The sequence below is a fragment of the Artemia sp. Qi Xiang Cuo genome, chromosome 1 (genome assembly GCF_049724085.1).
Source record: "Artemia sp. Qi Xiang Cuo chromosome 1, ASM4972408v1, whole genome shotgun sequence".
NCBI lineage: Eukaryota > Metazoa > Arthropoda > Branchiopoda > Anostraca > Artemiidae > Artemia > Artemia sp. Qi Xiang Cuo.
In genome coordinates, this window is record NC_142794.1 from 44272494 (window position 1) to 44282646 (window position 10153).

At 37.7% G+C, this 10153-nt stretch overlaps 1 protein-coding gene across 1 annotated transcript in view; it reads right to left on the minus strand.

The window, feature by feature from the left end:
• Positions 1–10153, minus strand: part of LOC148956360 (glycine receptor subunit alpha-2-like) — a 66278-nt gene that overhangs the window by 24760 nt on the left and 31365 nt on the right. The window lies entirely within an intron of this gene.

Here is a 10153-nt window from a genome sequence, read left to right on the forward strand (position 1 = left end):
AATTGGTACCCTAATTAGATGTGGTATTTCAAAATTAGGCTTGTCAATCTGGTTTTTTTACTTTGTAAAAGAGCCTTCCTTTGTAGTGTCATGGGATCCACCATTGTTTTACCCAATCCCAACAAGCCAAATCACCAGCTCTACCCCGCCTTCGACAGATAATACCTGTCCTTAAAAGAAAGAAGGGAGTCACCCACCAATTACCAGACGTCCAACAGCAAGTGATACTTGATCCTCAGAACAGGTTCTATCAAGTGAATATTGTTCTCATTCCTAGGATTTCTCCTCATGGGAGTTGTTCTTGCATCACGATTAGCATTTCCTATATCCAGGGAGATCTTTCTTCCCAAGGTATGATTTTTGTAGCCATTACTGGCTTTAATCCATCCAATCTCAGTAGCGTATTTCACAAAATACAATGCCTCATGGTCAGACACTGGGCAAGGCGACCAGCAGCTGGACGGAATGATCAGGTGCACCATAGAAAAGTTTTCACCACTAACCTCATTCTGTACCATATGAGTTTAACTTTTTTAAGTCTTGTTTATACTCTTTGTCTAAAGCTGCACCCTTAACTCACTGTCATAACGCGTCCACTTCCTTTCCTATGACCTCTTCCAGTTCCGTTTGGGGACTGCTTTTTCTTTGTTCCAACTGGAATGTCAAAAGAACTTGCTAAAACATCTTAATCTTAACAGCTTTTTTTATACAGCTTATTAACTGATAGACAGTCTTTCCAACGATTATTTTAACAATTATTACATTTAGACAACGCCTCTGGAAAAGATCTACGAGATCTCGTAACATTTCTTCCTTAGCATTTCAGGACACTCATGTTTTAGAGCTGTACTGGTCAGCTGCAATTACCATGGTGTCTAATATTCTAATCTTAAAATATGCGTCATGCTTTGCTTCTAACATTTTTCAATAAGGCGCGTTTTTTCAGAAAAGCATCCTACACCATGCCCATTCTACTTTTGAAATTCCACTACATCCACCTTACTTGCAAATAATAATAATTTAGCGAGTGAAAGTACTTTCATGGTCAAATTTTGTCCGTACCTAAAATACCGCTGTAACCTCATCTGTTTCTAGAATGAGTGACTTATTCATTTTAAAATTAAATAATTAAAAACCTTTCTCATGCTTAGAATTCTCAAACCCTTTAAAAATGTATTTGTTCTATTTACTGTCTTACCTAGATTACTTTAATCAACTGCAAAATCTTCTAACCCCGTCTTATACCATTTTTTTTCATGGTTTATCCTGTGTTTAGTCAATAAAAACAATCCATTTAAACTGGGATTAAAACGACTGTCCTTAGTACCTCATTCTACACCAAACTAGGTAAAAATGTCCCTTCCCGCTTCAACCGTAGAAATATTAATCTTTTAAATAACAATAATCACCTTAATATACAATAATAAGAGGCCAATCTTCACTCAGCCCCTGATAGTCGACACATTGCAGGCTTGTATATATTTGACCTCCTAAACCACACATTAATGTGAACTTCCTTCCCAGCGTTTTCTCTGTAATTATTTTTGCTTTAAATACGTTGTTACATAATTTGGTAGCAACAAGGTGTGTTCCATTTCATATACTTTCTGAAATATCTAAATCACACATTAGCATAAATATCGTGTTACTCTTCAGTTTTACGTCATGTGGTAACAAAATCTCCAATTTCCATTGAATGTGGTTTCTCCTTCGCAGAATTATAACTTTAATAGAACTTGTAGTTTCGTGGCGAGGCGATCTACAATCTCAGCATTAAATTTACTTATTTCTTTTTCACGCAGTAGTAAATTATATAGTTTCTTCACTATGTTGTAATGTTGACTTGCAAAGCATTTTTTACTGGATATTATATCCTGAGAAAATACAATATTTTATTCAAGTCATTTTTGGAAGATGTTTTGCATCATTTTCGTTGGCGATTCGTTCTGATTATCGCTGTCGTATGTTTTATAATCGTAAGTTCAATGTGATTTAGTTTCATTCATCATTACGTTAGACATTTTCGCATGCCTTTTACTTACTTAGAAAAAATTTCGTCAAAATTGACTGTCTTGGAACTCTGTCTCATTAAATTCTGGACATTCGATTGTCTAGATTGTTGTCCTATCAACGACATATCATTTTTAGAAATGATAAATTTGCAATTTTTGGGCGTCTCCTAGGAATACTTTAAGCTTTGCTATGACGTCATCTATTGTTGCACAATGACGTCATTCGCCATCTCTTTTAATTTCGCATGACATTATAGATCGACATAGATGATAGATATAATAATACATTTAAAATCAGCGTAAAAATCTGATTCTTTTGATGTATCTATTGGTATCAAAATTCTGTTTTTAAAATTTCGGTTCCTATATATATATATACATATATATATATATATATATATATATATATATATATATATATATATATATATATATATATATATATATATATATATATATATATATATATATATATATATATATATATATATATATATATATATATATATATATATATATATATATATATATATATATATATATATATATATATATATATATATATATATATATATATATATATATATATATATATATATATATATATATATATATATATATATATATATATATAGGCCTACACATATAATTATTGCTCTCCTAAAGAGAGTAGATACCTAATTCACGACACAGCATTCGCACGGGATTCTGACTAATGGACAATTCTTCTGGGATTGGTATGTTTTGATGGGCGTCTTGGGGCTGAAAAACCTCTTCCTAGCTAATTTATCTATTACGGGTTGCCTCCCCATAGTAGAATAATATTTGTAGGCATGAATATGTAATGAGTCGGAGATAATAGGCTTGAGATTGTCTGTGCAGGATTTCGATTCTTGTTGATAGAAGAGCATTGCCAAGTGCTGAAAACCATGTTGTGACCAAGATGGGCCCAGGATTACAAAAAGGCTCCATTCATGGAGGCTCTAGGGACTTCTTGCTGTCCGGATCTAAGCCGGCTTAAGTACGCCGGTGAAAACTTGAGAAGATATAAGATCCTCTTCATGCAATGGTATCCAGGATCATTACTTTTCCTGAGATGAAAACAATTTCAAAGACTTAAAGAAAATGAAAATTGGAACTTAGAATGTTAGGACGCTAAGCAATGACTGTCGTATCGACATTTTAACTGATGAGTTCAGACGATTCGAACAAGATTTATTAGGAGTTTCAGATATTCATATCCCAGGGGTATGAAGCCTGAAATCAGGTAATAAACAATTTGTTTACTCAGGCAGGAAGGATGGGGTACATAGACAAGGAGTTGGGCTCGTGATGAATAAGGAAGCTACTAAATCTTGTTTAACCTGGGAAGGTGTTAATAATAAATTACTAATTGCTAATTTTATGACTAGAAAGTTCAGGGTATCAGTTATAGTAGTATACGCCCATGTAGAACCGACTGACGGAGATACTAGTGACTCAGATGAATTTTACTTACAGTTACTGGAGCAAATAGACAAGGTCCCAGGTAGAAATACGATGTTATTACTGGGGGATTTTAACGACCAGGTTGGTAGAAATAGGGATAGATGGTATCCCAGCTTAGGTAAATTTGGTGTAGGAAAAGAAAACAGTAATGGATACAGACTTTTGCAATTTTGTAGGTATAACAATCTAGTTATAACCAATACGGTGTTTGGTCATAAAATGGCTCATAAGCTAACATGGTATTCACGTGATGGTAAGACAGCAAACCTTATTGATTATGTTATAGTAAACCGAAGACTGGCAGGATCAATACAAGAAACTAGGGTATATAGGAGTGCTGTTATTGATGTTAAAAGTAAAGATCACCATCAAGCAGTGTCAAGGGTTAATTTAAAGCTGAAATATCGAAAAGGTAATTACCTCCCGGGAAGTTATGATGTTAGTAGACTCCAGGATGAGAATTTGAGAGAAACTTTCCAGGAACAGTTGAATATTAAACTTGAGAGTTTAAAATTTGATAATGTGGAAGATGGTTGGAATAATTTTAGAAAAATAATTTGTGAAGTTGCTGAAGGTGTATTAGGGAAGAAAGCTAGAACTGTAGCTAAGAATATTAGTGAAAAATCTTTATGTTTAATAGAAAGGAGAAAGGACTTGTACAAGAATTATCTGAGTGATAGATCGTATGAAAACAAAAGAAATGTAAAGAAAGTGGTGAAAGCATTGAAATATGAACTAAGGAGGTGAGAAATGGAGGCCATGGATAAAATTGCTGAGGATCTGGAAGATGCAGGTAGACGGCAGAATAGTAAAATATTGTACTGGCACGTTAACAAATTGAGTGGTAGTAGTCAATCCGGACTTGTCCCAATTAAAGATAGGAATGGGGTGGCAATTAGCGATAAGGAAAAAACTAAAGAGAGATGGGCCGAACATTTTGAGAACTTGCTTAACCGAGATAGAGTTGTAGGAAAAAATATAGAGGAAAATGAAAAAATTGATACCTTGGATGTGAAGGAAGATTTGTTTTGTGAGGAGGAATTAGCAACAGTACTAAAAGGATTAAAGAATAATAGGCTCCAGGTGCTGATAGGGTAGTAAATGAGTTTCTCAAATATGGTGACCCTGAGCTTAGAAATCAGTTACTAAAGATTATGAAGATGATTTTTGAAAAATTGGAAGTTCCTAATGATTTTAGGAAAACCTTAATTAAGCCGCTTTATAAGAAAGGTGATAAAAGTTAGTGTGTTAATTATTGAGGCATTAGTCTGGTCTCTGTAGGTAGCAAATTGCTTAGTAATATGATACTTTTTAGACTGAGAGATGCCGTAGACAGAGTTTTAAGGGAAGAGCAGTGCGGTTTTTGAAAAGGTAGAGGATGTGTCGACCAAATTTTCACTCTTAGGCTAATAATTGAGAAGTGCCTGAGTTTTCAAACACCTTTGGTCCTCAGTTTTAAAGATTATGAGCAAGCGTTTGATTCTGTTGATAAAGGAGCCTTAGTAAAGGTTTTATCCTTGTATGGTATACCAAACAAATACATTAAAGTGATTAGTGCTATGTACGAGAATAACACTGTTGCAGTTAAGGTAAGAAATTAGGTTAGCAACTGGTTTTGTACTAAATCTGGAGTAAAACAGGGTCGTGTTCTGTACCTCTTTATATGGATCATTTTGATGGACTTTGTCTTAAGGAGCACAGAAAGGCAATAGGAGACCACGGAATCAAATGGGAAGGAAAAAGTCTCCTGGACTTAGATTATGCTGATGATTTAAGCATCCTAGATGAAAGTGTGAGCAAAATGAATGAAGTTTTAGAGGTTTTGCGAGTTCAGGGTGCTAGTATTGGATTGAAAATTAATGTTAGGAAGACTAAGTCACTAAGGCTAGGAATAAGTGAAGATGAAAAGGTGAGTAGAACCCTATCAGGAGGTCCGGGACGAACACCGTGCTGCCATCTACAATTTAGTTTAATGCTGACGGGACATAATTTATTCAAGGATTATCGATCGAGTCTAATGGGGGTCAAGGTCAATCGATCTGTTGTTGTTGTTGTTTGGCCACGTGTAATGGCATGAGGGGTGATTTACATAATCGATGGGGGAATAATTTATTCACGAGCGTGGGGAATTATGAAACAATATGGTCATAGAGTCCCTAGGGAGAAAGATTACGTAATCGCTCAATGACCTCTTTTTCCAAGATCGATTTATTTGATGTTTCTATGTGTAATAGCTCCGGGGCGAAGGTTGCACATGCGCATTGAATTCTAACGGGAACAATGTTATTGATCTAGGACTCGAGGGGGAAGTGAATTTCCGAGAAATTGATTGCGTAATCAAAGTGTGTCAACAACAACAACAACGACCTTGACATTCGCTGAGAGCGTGCACTTACAACAACAAAAACCCGGAATTTTGAACACCTGTGCTGTCGACCTCAATTCACCTATCGTGAATCAATAATTCCCCTTAGAAACAACAAATTAATTCCCCCTTTCTTGACAGATCAATCAATCAATGACATCATCTGTCAGACTTTAAAAATTTTCGCCTAGAAACATTTCTCCAGGAATAGATTCAAATCATTAATGTCTTTGCCTCGGGAACAGTTCTACTGGTCGAACTCCAAAGGATATTAATAACCAAAGGCCATGGAAACAATTAGGCAAGAAAAATCTTAGCGATGAATTGTTTTAGCGCGCGAAAAGGTTTCCTATTAATTTGAAATGAGTTAGCGCAGAGATACCAATAACAAAGGAACACGCTGAATTTACATTTAAGGATTATTTGGGCGAAACCGTTTTAGACAGGTTATGGAACTATTTCGGCGAAACAGATAGAGACATTTTAAAAGAAGATTTTTGAAGAGATTTTAGAAGAGAATTTGAGTGTGGTCGTTATAATACACAAGTTTAATTTGAACAGTGTTGTGAGGTCCTCTAACCCAACCCCAAAGGGTTCCAATCCTCCTACCCCAACCCCGAAGGAAGCCCCCGGTCCTCAAAGGCCCCTCAAGCTCCCAAAGGGCCACCGGCGCCCCAAAGGCCCCCCCAGACCCCCAAAGGCCATCCCCAGGCCCCAAATGTCCCCCAGGCCCCCAACTGTCCCCCCGGACCCCCAAAGGCCCTCCATGTGCCCCACAGGCCCTATCCCGGTCCTCAAAGGTCCCCCGGGCTCCCAAAGGACCACCGGCCCTCAAGGGACCCACAGACCCTCAAAGACTCTCCCCGAGCACCCGTCTTTCGTTGATGTGAGTTGTCTGAAACCTATGATTTGGGATGTGTAGTTTGCTACTTCAGGCTTTTCTGAGCTAAGGTTTCCTAGTATTTCCTAGGTGAATATTGTCTGAAACCAATAGTTTGGGGTGAGTAGTTTGCTATTTCAGGCTTTTATGAGCTAGGCAAATTATGAAGAATGCGTGCCCCTCCATCCAAGAAAGCCAGAGATGACAAGACAGCCCCAACAGTGCCAGCCCCAATGCAGCCTGGGTTTAAGTTAAAGAGAAAGTGGACGGCTTCTTATAATATGGTGAACCATGCCGAAGCTATGCAAGATCATGAAATAGCCGGCCCAGTCGCACAAGAACATAGCGATGTCTCCCCGTCCACCCTCTAGCATGCACTACCTGGTCCTTCGGGTGCCCAAGTGCAGCCGGGATATTCAAATGTAAGCGTTTTTTCCTACCTTTCTATTTATTCATTTTTCAGTCCTTTTCAATCCCAATATAAACTTATCTCTGTGATATATTAACCCCTCACCCCAACCAATGTTTTAAATTTATCTCCCTCGGAGATATCTAAATGTAATTTTTTACAATGAAACCACTCTTTTCTAATCTTTGCTATCACTTCGATATCTCATAAGTGAATATTTTTCATGGGTAATTTCAATTAATGCTCACCATTTGAAACTCAAAATCCCCTATTTTTCACAATTGATTATCACAAAGTTTCAAGAAAATGAACTGAGTGAGATTATTCACATTTATCTATTTGTCACATATGAATCCCGTAATTTGCGCAAGGATATTTTAAAATAACTTTCAATCTTACAAAGCCTTGCCAATATTTTAGTGATGTGGAAACATTGTTGAATAAGAATTAACGGTTCTCGAATTTAATTGTACTGTTTCCCAGAGAATACGCTTGGAAACAGAACAGACACGCGATTAAAAATAATCTAGGCACATTTGGAGTCATAGACAACCTGTATGGGAAGTAGGCGAAACGACTTATGCCGCCTAACAATACGGTTTTTTTGGGGCATTAGGTAAACGGCTGGGAGCCGTGGAGCCCGGAATGTGCCGAGGGGTCCGGGGAGTGCTGTGGAGGCAAGGTTAGGGACGTGCCGGAGGGAGGCGCCACGAGTCTGGGAAATCGCCACTGAGATGTGCCACGGGCCCGAGAAGCATCGTGGGACGCAATGCAGGGGCCCCAAGAAGCTCCACAGGGATGCGTTGTGGCTCCGAAAAGCGCCACGGATGGTCCGGGAGGCGCTGTGGGGCACGGTTAGGGGGGGGCGTGGGGGGATAGCGCCGAAAAAAAAAAAAATTTGAACACTTTGAAAATAAACGAACAAATTGTCGCCTTCTATGTCATATCTTAGATTATCTTCAGTTAAATTAACCAAATGTTATTATGCAATAATAATCAAAATTTTAAAAGTAGGGATGATTTGAACACTTTGAAAATAAGCTATTTTTCATCTATAGGTTGTCCTGGTTCCATACTCGACCATTTTGGGACAATAAGACGTGTGTGTAGGGGTGAGAGGGTAGCTGCCCACTGAAAAAGAATCATAGCTCAGATCAATGCTTCGATGTTTGACTAAATATACACATTTTCAACGTTTAGTATTAGGAGGGGGGATTTTCTTCAAACAAACTAGACCGGCTTTTGAACGGCTCAGTGAGCTGTAATTCTCAGATTCAAAAGGATGCGATATCTTTCGCTGTGGGGAGGGGATATTTTTCCATGTCTTTTCTCAGGGGTTATTTTCCTCGGGGTGTTTTTTCTGGGGGTAGGGTAAATACCAGCTATCGTAAAAGGATATGGAAAGATAAAAAATAGCGTTAATACTTTAAATGCATCAAACAAGGCATGCTCAATACAGATTAAAACCAGAAAAGAACAGAAATGCCTAAAAATAAGAAATTAGGCTGACTTATATAGGCCGGCTTTTGAACAGCTCAGTGAGCTGTAATTCTCAGATTCAAAAGGATGCGATATCTTTCGCTGTGGGGAGGGGTTATTTTTCCATGTCTTTTCTCAGTGATTATTTTCCTAGGGGTGTTTTTTCTGGGTGTAGGATAAATACCATCTCTCTTAAAATGATAAGGAAAGATAAAAAAATACCGTTAATACTTTTAATTAATCAAACATGGCATGCTCAATACAGATTAAAACCAGAAAAGAACATAAATGCCTACAAATAAGAAAAAAGGCTGACTTATATAGTCCGGCTTTTTAACGGCTCAGTGAGCTGTAATTCTCAGATTCAAAAGGATGCGATATCTTTCGCTGTGGGGAGGGGGTATTTTTCCATGTCTTTTCTCAGGGATTATTTTCCTCGGGGTGTTTTTTTCTGGGGGGGTCTGAAACCTATAGTTTGGGATGACTAGTTTGCTATTTTGACTTTTCTGAGCTAGGTTTCTTAGCCGTTCTTAGGTGAGTGTTGTCTGAAACCTAGGATTTGAGATATGTAAATTACTATTTCGGGCTTTTCTAAGCTAGATTTCTTAGTCTTTCATAGGTATGTATTGTCTGAAACCTATGATTTGGGATGTGCGGGTTGCTATTTTTTGACTTTTCCGAGCTGGATTTCTTAGCCGTTCATAGGTGAGTGCTGTCTGAAACTTGTGATTTGAGATGGTTAATTTGCTATTTCCGGCTTTTATTAGCTAGGTTTCATAGCCTTTCATAGGTGTGTGTTGTCAGAAAATTACGATTTGGGATGTGTAGTTTGCTATTTGAACTTTTCAGAGCTAGGATTCTTAGTCCACCAGCTCAGTATTAGGGTCCCAGTCCACCAGCCTGAACGGTGGAACTTCACTAGCTCAGAATTGGGGTCTTAGTCCACCAGCCTGAATGGTGGAAATCCACTAGCTCAATATTGGGGTCTCAGTCCACCAGCCTGAATGGTGGAAATTCACTAGCTCAGAATTGGGGTCCCACTCCACCAGCCCGAATGGTGGAAATTCACTAGCTCAGAATTGGGGTCTTAGTCCACCAGCCTGAATATTTGAAATTCACATTAGACGACACAAAAACTTACACACACACAAAAACTTACACACACTCACAAAAAATTACACACACACAAAAAATTACACACACACACACACATTAAAACTTACACACACACACACCAAAAATAACACACACACCACCACACTAACACACACACACACACAAAAACTAAAAGAAACACAAACACACACACACAAACTTACACATGCACACAAAAGCTTACATTCACACAAAAACTTACATGCACACAAAAACTTACACACACACACACACACACAAAAAATAAAAAAAAAAAAACACAAAATAAAACTCACACACACACACACCAAAGATTACACACACACAAACAATAAAACACACACACACATGCACACAAAAACATACACATGAACACAAAAAAAAAA